This window comes from Rattus norvegicus, chromosome 3 (genome assembly GCF_021556685.1).
Source record: "Rattus norvegicus strain SHRSP/BbbUtx chromosome 3, alternate assembly SHRSP_T2T, whole genome shotgun sequence".
Lineage (NCBI taxonomy): Eukaryota > Metazoa > Chordata > Mammalia > Rodentia > Muridae > Rattus > Rattus norvegicus.
The window spans coordinates 149,310,796-149,320,630 of NC_141536.1; the positions used below are offsets into that span (position 1 = coordinate 149,310,796).

General features: G+C 43.6%; 1 protein-coding gene across 5 annotated transcripts in view; it reads right to left on the minus strand.

Moving 5' to 3' along the window:
- Nucleotides 1-9,835, minus strand: part of Zhx3 (zinc fingers and homeoboxes 3) — a 109,016-nt gene that overhangs the window by 98,825 nt on the left and 356 nt on the right. Inside the window, exon 1 of one of the 5 annotated variants that reach the window (XM_087652351.1) lies at nt 9,430-9,800. The exons of the other annotated variants lie outside the window; for them this stretch is intronic. The gene's annotated coding sequence lies outside the window, so the exon portion shown is untranslated. Of the gene's footprint in view, nt 1-9,429; nt 9,801-9,835 lie in introns of those variants that run through there. 5 annotated transcript variants of the gene reach the window in all.

Sequence of the window (9,835 nt, forward strand, 5' to 3'; positions counted from 1 at the left end):
CTTCTTTTTATCTTATCTGCTACATTGAATTCATACACTGGCTCCCTGTCCACCTATTCTTCATACAAAGACTGAATCCCATGGTCTTCTCAAAATATAAACTGAGGTAATCTTAACCATCACTCAAAGTGTATAATGGCTTCCGGCAGCCCTTGGAGTAAGTCTCTAAATCCTTGGCTGACCTAGGCGTTGCTTACCCCTCATCACCTCTCCCTCCTACCTGCTTCACCAACCTGGATCTTTTCCATCCTGGACCTCACTTGTCCACACTTCTGCTTCCTCCTAGAAATGCTCCTATTTTCTTACTCTCCCTCCCCAACTGAAGCAGCCTACGGGGAGGTCATCTACAACGATCTTCTTCTACCCCATGCCCAGGGGTTCTTCTCAGCCACTTCATCTGTGGCCTCAGCTGTCCAATCAACCAGGTGAGGTTTTCCTAGTCCTCAGCACTACAGACTTAACTCCTTTCCCTCTGATGCCTGTTGTATGGGCTGTAAAGAGCAGCAACGTCTGTCTCCAGAGCTGTTAGGAAAGTTACTTCAGAGGGTCACTGAGCACCCTACTTCTCCTGTCTCTCCTGACCTTTTTAACCACCTGCCTTCACCATGAGCCAGTCTAAGGCTCTCCAGCCCTTCCCAATCCCTAGCTACCCAGACAGAAGGGCCTCTTCATTCTGTCTTGGCACCGTACAGGTCCTGCCTGACTCTTCCTGGAGTCCTTTCACAACTCTGTATAAACAAACATTCAAACAACCAAACTCACTTCCTATCCAGTGCATGCCTCTTCTCAGTCTTTTCTTCTTTGAATTCACTCCCAGCTCCCATTCTAAATCTGGCGCATAAAAGCCTCCTAGAATTCATTCATTCATTCATTCATTCATTCATTCATTCATTCTCAGTGTCTTCCCTCATGACCACTGACACCAGGGGGACAACTTAGGACACTGTGATTTAAAACCATCAGATCCTCACGGGACTGGGTCTCCTCTTCCACACTATCTGGATTATAAATGAGCACAAAAATGTCTATTCTTTTTGGTCACTGAGGTCTCAGTAGCACTGTCTGCTATATAAGCTAGTGCTTCTCTACTCATATAAGCTGAGTTTAAGTGTCCGAGTGAAGGCCGAGGATGCAGTAGTACAAGGAACATTTACATTTTAGGAGCCTGGAGTAAGAATCAGGAATAGTCTATGCCACAGCCTCTATACTTTTCTAATCTTCACCAAGAAACTTTAAAATAAAGTCTCTAATTTAACAGTCATCATCCTTTCTTACTATTAGCACAAAGGGCTATAAATGAATTGGAAATGAAAATGACTTAGGTAAAGAGCAAGTCACTAGTAAATGGAGGAGCTGAGACTGAATCACAGTCACAGGCATTTCACGACAGCATCTAGTCTCTCAGATCACATTCTAGCGTTCTATCAGAGGTACTCTTGGCTGACACACAGAAGAGCTAGAATGAAGCGAAAAGATTAAGACTGTGGAAGTCCTTAAGTATCAATCTGTGGAGTGTAACTTGCACCCAACAGACAATGGGAAGCAATACTCAACCCCCACTTCCAAGTCCCACAGCAGTAAGCTGATACATTCTCCTTCCTTCAAAGACCTCACTGTACTTTCTGCTCTTGACCACTGAGTGCCCAAGGACCACCCACTGCAGAAACAAAATAGCTTTTACAAGGGCAAAACTTGCAGCCCTTTACTTTCCAGAAAGCTAGCACCAAGAGCTATCTGGCTTTTCCTAACCTGCCAAAGGAGTGACGACTCACCCACCGGAGCACACTGAATCCGTGAGAGAGAATTCGCTCTAACAAGGTGACTTTTTTTTTCCTGAGACAGACCATACTAGGAGCCAGGGGAAGAACTCCCTCGAGCTGTTTCACAGCTTTTCTGCTAGTCCCTTTGTACTTAGCCATCCCAAAGTAAAGGAGACTGAGCAGCTGACACAGCCCCCCACAGCGCTCCACCACCAACATCCCTGAAAAAGAGATTCAGAAATGAGATGATGGCTGTCCAAAAGTCTTGCTAACCTGGGGTTAATCCTTTCTTGTGAAGGCCTCACTAGCATCACAGAGCTCCACGTTCTCCACATACCAAGCCATATACATCCCGTTATTTTGGTTTTCCATTTACCATACCTCAGTTATGTGCCACATCAGGATGTTTCAGTCAACAATGGACTGTATATATTATGGTGTCCCTATATGATTATGATGGAGCTGTAAATATCTAACCACATGGGGCTTTTACTATACTTTCAATTTAAAATATACAGCATGCTACCCTACATTTTTATAGCTAAGGAACAATAGGCATACCATTGTCTTAGTTACTGTTCTATTGTGAAAAGACACCATGACCAAGGCAACTCTTATAAAGGGAAGCATTTAATTGTGAAGATGTTTTCAGTTTCAGGGGCTTAGTCCATTATTATTAAAACAGGGCACATGGGAGCAGGGAGCATGGAGGCAGCAGGCAGGTGTGGTGCTGAAGAAGTAGCTAAAGGCTACATCCTTATCGAGAGAGAGAGAGAGAGAGAGAGAGAGACAGACAGACAGACAGACAGACAGACAGACAGACACACACACACACACACACACACACACACACACACACACACACACTAGACCTGATATGGGCTTTTGACATCAAAGCCCAGTCAACAAGGACACATCTCTTAATCTTTCTAATTCTTTCAAAGAGTTCCACTCCCTAATGACTAAGCATTCAAATATATGATTCTACAAGACCTTTCTTATCAAACCACAACCATACAATCCTGGTCATGTAAGCATATTTTATGCTTACACCCAATGAAGCATCTTTCAGAACATATTCCTGTTATTAAGCAACATGTGATTGTCTTTCTAATTATTTTAAATGTTCACTATGATCCTGATGAGTTCATTTTCAGCTATGCTTCCATAAAAGCAATCTGCACCATATACTTCTTAAATTTTATTATGCTAATTACAAAAATGAATTACCAAAAATAAGGAATTGGGCATTCTCAATGAGTGAGTCAGTTTAAATAATTAAAGGCTAACACACATAAGCACTAAAATGACCGGACCCTTGCTAAAGCTAGCAACATCTTAATAAATAAAATAGTCTTTCCTGTCTGTTCTCATGAGAGTTGGTCACATCCTATCTCTGACTTATTCTGTCAAATCTTTCTCTGATTCATCAACTTTGTCTGCCCCTCAGTTAGACATCATGGCTTGGGATTAAAGGTGTGCCCTAAGGGCTTGTCTGCATTCCAGCAAGTTCATGTCTTTGGATGTGATCCCTTGCTGAACAACCATATTGCTGGATTAAAATTCCTCTACAGACCTAGCTCTTCCTTCTCTCAGCTCCATAAATCTTGGCATGCTTATAACGGCTTCTCTAACCTTAGGGACAACCAAAACAACTCTTCTGCTGCTCAGTTTTTTAATCTCCTTGACTTCACCCATCTTCACGGAGTTCCCTTCGATGAATAGTGTCTGTGGCAAAACACAGGAGTCTGCTAATTAACTGCTCCAACTCTTAAATCTTCCATGCACATGTCCCTCTAACCTCATCCTGGTATTACTCCATCACTCCAAACACTCATCCCTTGACTTCATCAACACCTCTAGGCCTTTTCTCCTTGCCATGCAGCCTTGACAGCCCATCTGTCATGCTAATCACTTTCTGACCAATACCCTCAGTGCACCTGCTTCACTGTCCTGCCATTCCCCCTTAATGAATCCCAACTCCGGCTCAGTCCAACCATATGCCTTCATTGCTCCCCAAATTAGGTGGTTAAATGCTACTGGTATACCAATTCATCTATCATCTCCTATTGACGCTGCCTAACAAGTATAGACATTGTTTCAAACTCATTCTCCATCCTTCTAACCTTAATTGGCTGCCAAAATGTCTCCTTTTTCCTTTGGACTCTTCCCACTTATTCTAAGCAATCAACTTCATTCTCTATTGGTTAATTTCAATTGTCAACTTGGTTGGATTAACAAACAAGTTATTAGTGAGGCACACATTTGAGTGTGTCTGTGAGGGTCTTTCCAGAAATGATTAACCTCAGAGAAAGACTGTTGCTAAATACAGGCAGCACCATCACATGAACTATAGTCTCGATTTAATTAAAAAGAGAAAACCAGTTTTATGCCCAAATGCATCTTTCTCTGCATCCTGAGTGTGGATCCAATGTGACCAGGGGCCTCCTGTCATCATGCCTTCTCTCCATGAAGGACTGTATCCCTTTTTAAAGCTCAGCTTGCTTTTAGTCAAGTATTTGGTTGCAGCAACAAGAAAAGCAACTAATAAAAAGGGGGTGGAAGCCATTACACTCTCACTCCCTCATAAGCCATCCCACTAGAAAATACAAAACTGTGCTCAGAGAGCCCATTATGAGCCTGCCAACTTCATGATACCTGAGCAGGCCAGGTAATGGGGCCCACCGTTCATGTGATTATTTGAAGCTCCCTGGAGGTAAGCACTCCTGAAGCAAGCAGCATGCTGGCGAGTGACTTACTAATATGTTTATTTAGATTTACCTTACTTTATGCATATGAGTAGTTTTGCCTGCATGTATGTTTGCATACCATCTGTGTGCCTAATGCATGTGGAGGTCAGAAGAAGGCACTAGACCTCCTGAGGCTGCAGTAACAACAGATGGCTGTGAGCTACTACGTGTATGCTGGGAATAGAACCCAGGGCCTCTGGAAGAGTAGCCAATGCACCTAACCACTGAGCGATCTTTCCAGCCCCAGTAGGTAACTTTGTAGAAAAGAAAAATAAAATAGCCTCTCCTCTAAGAATCTTAAAGACAGAGATAGGTTTTAAAAGAAGAAAGAAAGCTCTCTTGCCTCACAATCCTAAAACAAGCTTAAATGCAAACATAAAGTTATCATGAATACACAGAATAATTAAAAGGCCCAATTTGAAACCAGGATCAGTGAAAGAATACAAAATTATTAACTGTACGTCTTTCATTCTCAACCAAGCCATATTTGTTGGTGAGCTTACAAGCCTTCCTTCCTTATAACTGACACTGATTTTCTTGTGTGTGCAATTCTGAGGCTGTAGTAGAAACAATAAAGGAGGAAAGAAACATATAAATGAAATTCTTGGGACTTTAGTAAAGTCCTAACAGGAAATGAGTATGTGAGTGAGACGGAAGCTACTATAGAGGGGACCATCAGTAACAGCCGTTCTGAAGAGAAGGAGCTTTCCAAGAGTACCATGAAAAGAGTGCACTCAAAGTATTCACGAATGGGACTCTTCAGTACAGTGGGCAGCCACTCAACAAAGAGGTGGTCTTCCCTTGTCTTTTAACCATTTACCCTGGCTTCTGTAGAATCAGCAGGCAGGAGTGAGGCCAGAAGACCAGCTAAGGGGCATCAACAGTCATCCGGCTGAGAAAATGCAACATTAGGAAGCAGCAGGATTTGAAATATTCTGGGGTGGCATGAGGGATGCATCAAGAATGAAGACAACAGATGTGGAAGTTTGAGAGGGAGTCTGAAAGACCAAATTGGGGCTTTGGGGTTTAGCTCAGTTGTCGATGATTAGTTAACAAATACATCGGCAGCATGGAATGGGAGTGGAGCAGGCAATTTGTAGACATGTGAAGTTTGAGATGAGGCAGCCAGCAAAGTCAACAGGAAAATTTGATAGATGAAAATGCAAGCCTCAAGCCCGGGGGGGGGGGGGGGCGAGAGTGAGAGAGATAGAACGAGAGAGGGAGGGAGAGGCAGGCTTAAAGAGGGAGTTGTCTCCACATAGGGCACACTAAAGACGTGGGTGAGTCTAACTGGGGTAGGAATACAATGAGAGAAAATGCTGAGTGAGAAGAGAAGAGAAAAAGCTGAGTGAGAAAAGAAATGATAACATTGAAGTATGGTGCTTACATGCATTAGGAAGCTGAAGCAAGAGAATTCCAAGCTCAAGGATTTCCTGGGCTATACAGGGAGCTCAAGGACAGCCTCAGCTATATATCAAGACTCTTGTCTCGGAGAAGAGAGGGAAGTCTAAAACTGAACAGGATTAAGCAACCTCCACAAAAGCACACAGACTTGCAGTCACATACATTTGCAACAAATGTCCATTGAAGGACAAACTTACTATATTCCCTATGGTCCCTCAGCAGACCTAAACTTCCATTAGGACATAACCACTACATTACCAAGTTCTTACATATATGAGACATAAGCATCAAGGGTTTTTCTAAGGTCTCTAGGCTGTATCGTTCTAGAAAAGGGTCAGAGAAAACAGAAATCTTTCCCCCAAAACTCACTAAAAATAAAAGAAGCCTATCTGATGTTCAGACCTATAAGAATTTTACACTCAAAAATACATCTTTCCCCATCCTTATCAATGAAAGCATAATGATACATTTTACTACAGATCCTGAAAGGTGAACTTTCAAACAGTTCAAAGGTCACACAAAAGATGAAAACTGCTCAAAGGTCAAGAACTAATTATAAAATATTAAAAAAAAATCAAGGGGTTGGGGATTTAGCTCAGTGGTAGAGCACTTGCCTAGCAAGAGCAAGGCCCTGGGTTCGTCCCCAGCTCCGAAAAAAAGAAAAAAGAAAAAAAAATCAAGCAGTGGTTTACAACCCCATAAGAACAACAATACCAACAAACCAGAGCTCCCAGGGACTAAACCACCATCCAAGAGTACACACGGACAGAGCCATGGCTCTAGCTGCATATGTAGCAGAGGATGGCCTTGTTGGGCACCAATGGGAGGAAGAGGATGCCCTTGTTGGGCACCAATGGGAGGAGAAGCCCTTGGTCCTGCCAAGGCTAGACCCACCCTCAACCCCCAGTGTAGGGGAATGTCAGGATCGGGAGGCGGGAAGGGGTGGTGGTTGGGTTGGGGAAAGGGGATAACATTTGAAATGTAAATTTAAAATACCCTATTTAAAAAAAAGCAAGCAACTAAGTGCACCTCGAAAGCCATCCAAAAGATAAGCAGAGAACTGCAGAGGACAGAACTGCCAAGAAAGCAGGTAAATATAACAGCCTCCCCCAAATGAGAGCACACCAAGGCAGTCATCACCCTGCTGGTCTGACCAGAGCTCACTCTGCTCTTAAGGCTTATCCTATCACTAAAAACTACCAAACTGGGACACTTTAGACTGCGCCAAAATTTCCCGTGTGACAAATAAAAAAAGGTAACACATAAGGAAAGCCAGCAACATTGCCAAAAACGTTCCTTCCTGAAACTGATCAAATTAAATCAAGGTTTTCTTTTCTGCTTGTTTGTTTTTGTTTTTTAGACTCATTGATACTATTATTTTGTATGAGTGTTTTGTCTGCACGTATGTATGAGCATTAGATGTGTGCCTGGTACCAATAGAGGTCAGAAAACTGTGTCACCCCTGAGGCTAGAGTGACACATAGTTCTGAGTTGCCATATGGGTGCTGGGACTCAAACCTTCATCTTCTGCAAGAGCAACAAGTGCTCTTACCTGCTGAGCTGTCTCTCTAGCCCCTAAGACTGTCATTCTTTTTAAGATACTAAGGCTCACCTTGTAAAATTTGTCTAAGATAGGTTAACAACAGGAAAATCGCAAAGTTTAAAAAATTTGTTGCTCCACCTCATGATATAGCTACTTAGAAGTCTAACAGCAATGCCACATGAACGGACGGACAGTTAACGTCCACCTGTTTACACACCGAGTAAATACCTGTAGTAGAGCAGGAGCAGTTCCAAACCCTGAGGTGTTCAGTGAAACAAGGCCTCAAGCTGGTGAGACAGCACGGAGACAAACAGTAAACCAACGAAAAATACTAGGAAGTGGTTATTAGGTATAACAGAGAGTGAAAAATATAGGGTAATGTGATCTTGTAGAGTTGTTGGGAAAACCTCAAGACCTAAAGTTAAGGAAACCCATCTTAACTTTATAATATCTAGGCCAGCTGTGTCCACAGAGGAAGCATAAATGAAGAGGCACCGAGGCCGGAGTATGACTGGAGTTCTTAAGACAGCAGAGACTGATTTGGCCAGGTTGGAGACAGGTAGCTCAGTAGGCCATGGAAAGGACTGGAGGAGAAGTTACTGGAGGACTGCAAGCACAGAACTTCTGAGACCTGGATTTCTTTTTTCTTTTCTTTTCTTAAGTTCTTAAAGGGAAAATAATTGCTCATGAAAGCAAGACATCTATAAATCTATAGATCTCTCTCACAATCTATAAATGGGAAGAACAGTATACAATGAAACTCATATAGGCTGGCAGCACTTTGAGGGAGAGAAAAGAGAAAACACATATCCTTGAGAACAAAAGACTGAAAAAGATAAAATGCCACACAAGTTTACTAGTGTTTGTGAGTTCTAAGGGTTTTTTTTTCCCTTATGCTTTTGTTTCTCAAATTTCTGCCTTAAAAATAAATCAGAGACAGAAAAACAGAGATGGTTCCACGCAAGTGCGCGCGCTCTCTCTCTCTCTCTGACACACGCACACACACGTGTGCACACACGCACACACCCGACACCCCACACATTCCAATTATGGACGAAGCTAGTCTGAAATCTTACTTCAACTGAGGGAAAAAACAACATAGGGAACTTTTTCTTTTCCAAAAAAATTACCACACTTCCCAGGCAATGTTTGCCTGTCATGAACCACTGCACAAATCAAGCATGGCCCAATATATCAAGGTCACAAAACCAACTTGGTTAATATGTTTGTCATTACAGAGCAGCCCTGTCCCTTAAAGCTGCTTTGATACCATCGCTCCAAGGCGTGCACACGCGCGCACGCGCGCACACGCACACACACACACACACACACACACGCACACACACACGCACACACACACACACACGCACACACACACACACACACACGCACACACACACACACACACACACACACACACACAAAGGCCCTTTTGCTCATTTCCTAAGTCTCTTTGATTCTTCTTTGCTGTTTCTGGATTTTTCCACTGTATGTCTCTTAGAAGCAAATTAAGCCCGAATCAGTTGTTCCAGCTAATGAAATGTGCTCTTGGCTCTTTTCTCCTCGGTTGAGAATTACCCGGCAAGCTACCAATTATTTTAGAACACATTTCTGTTAGTTTTGAAATATTGCGATACTACATTACCACAAACAAAAAATAAATCAAGATAGCAACATATGAGAACATGTATATATATGGAAAGTGCCGTATTCTTTTTTAATTAAAAAAATGTGTGGATGACTCATGAATAAACATTTTAGGTTATCTAGATAAATATGTGTTGGCATGACATCGATAAAGGCAAAAAAGAGCATGCCTTCCCTTCTCTAAGCCCCCCCTCCCCCCGGTGTCACATAACAGTTTCTCTCAGGGCACACTACCACGGCAATCACTGTTCACAAAAATCAAGCCACACAAACTCAAAATGCCTCAAGCTCCCAGACACTTCCCACCCTAAGCCCCACACCTCACCTACTCCTCAATCACTTCCAACAGGTTTCTCTGAATGAAAACCCCAAACTGGTGAGGCTTCACAAGTCCCAAACTCTGCTCACACGCCCATTTGGGCATCCTAGAATCCTGGTGTTTCCGCGTGGGCATGGAGGATTCCACTGTACCCCTGAGTGGTTCGAGTCCTGACGTTCATTTCACCAGAGGCACCGGTGCCAGCCGCTCGCGGCCGCCCGCGGGAGTGTGGACACAGGCACCCACGGCCAGGCCCCCACCTCCAGCCCGCTTCGGCTCCTTCTGCAACTCTGCCCCGCGCGACCACCCTGACCTGGACTCCCGGGCGTGGAGCCCACGGCGAGCGCGGCGCTGACAGATGGGGAAGGCGGGACATCGGGGGGGAAGGGGCGGGGCTGCTCGGAGCCGGGCT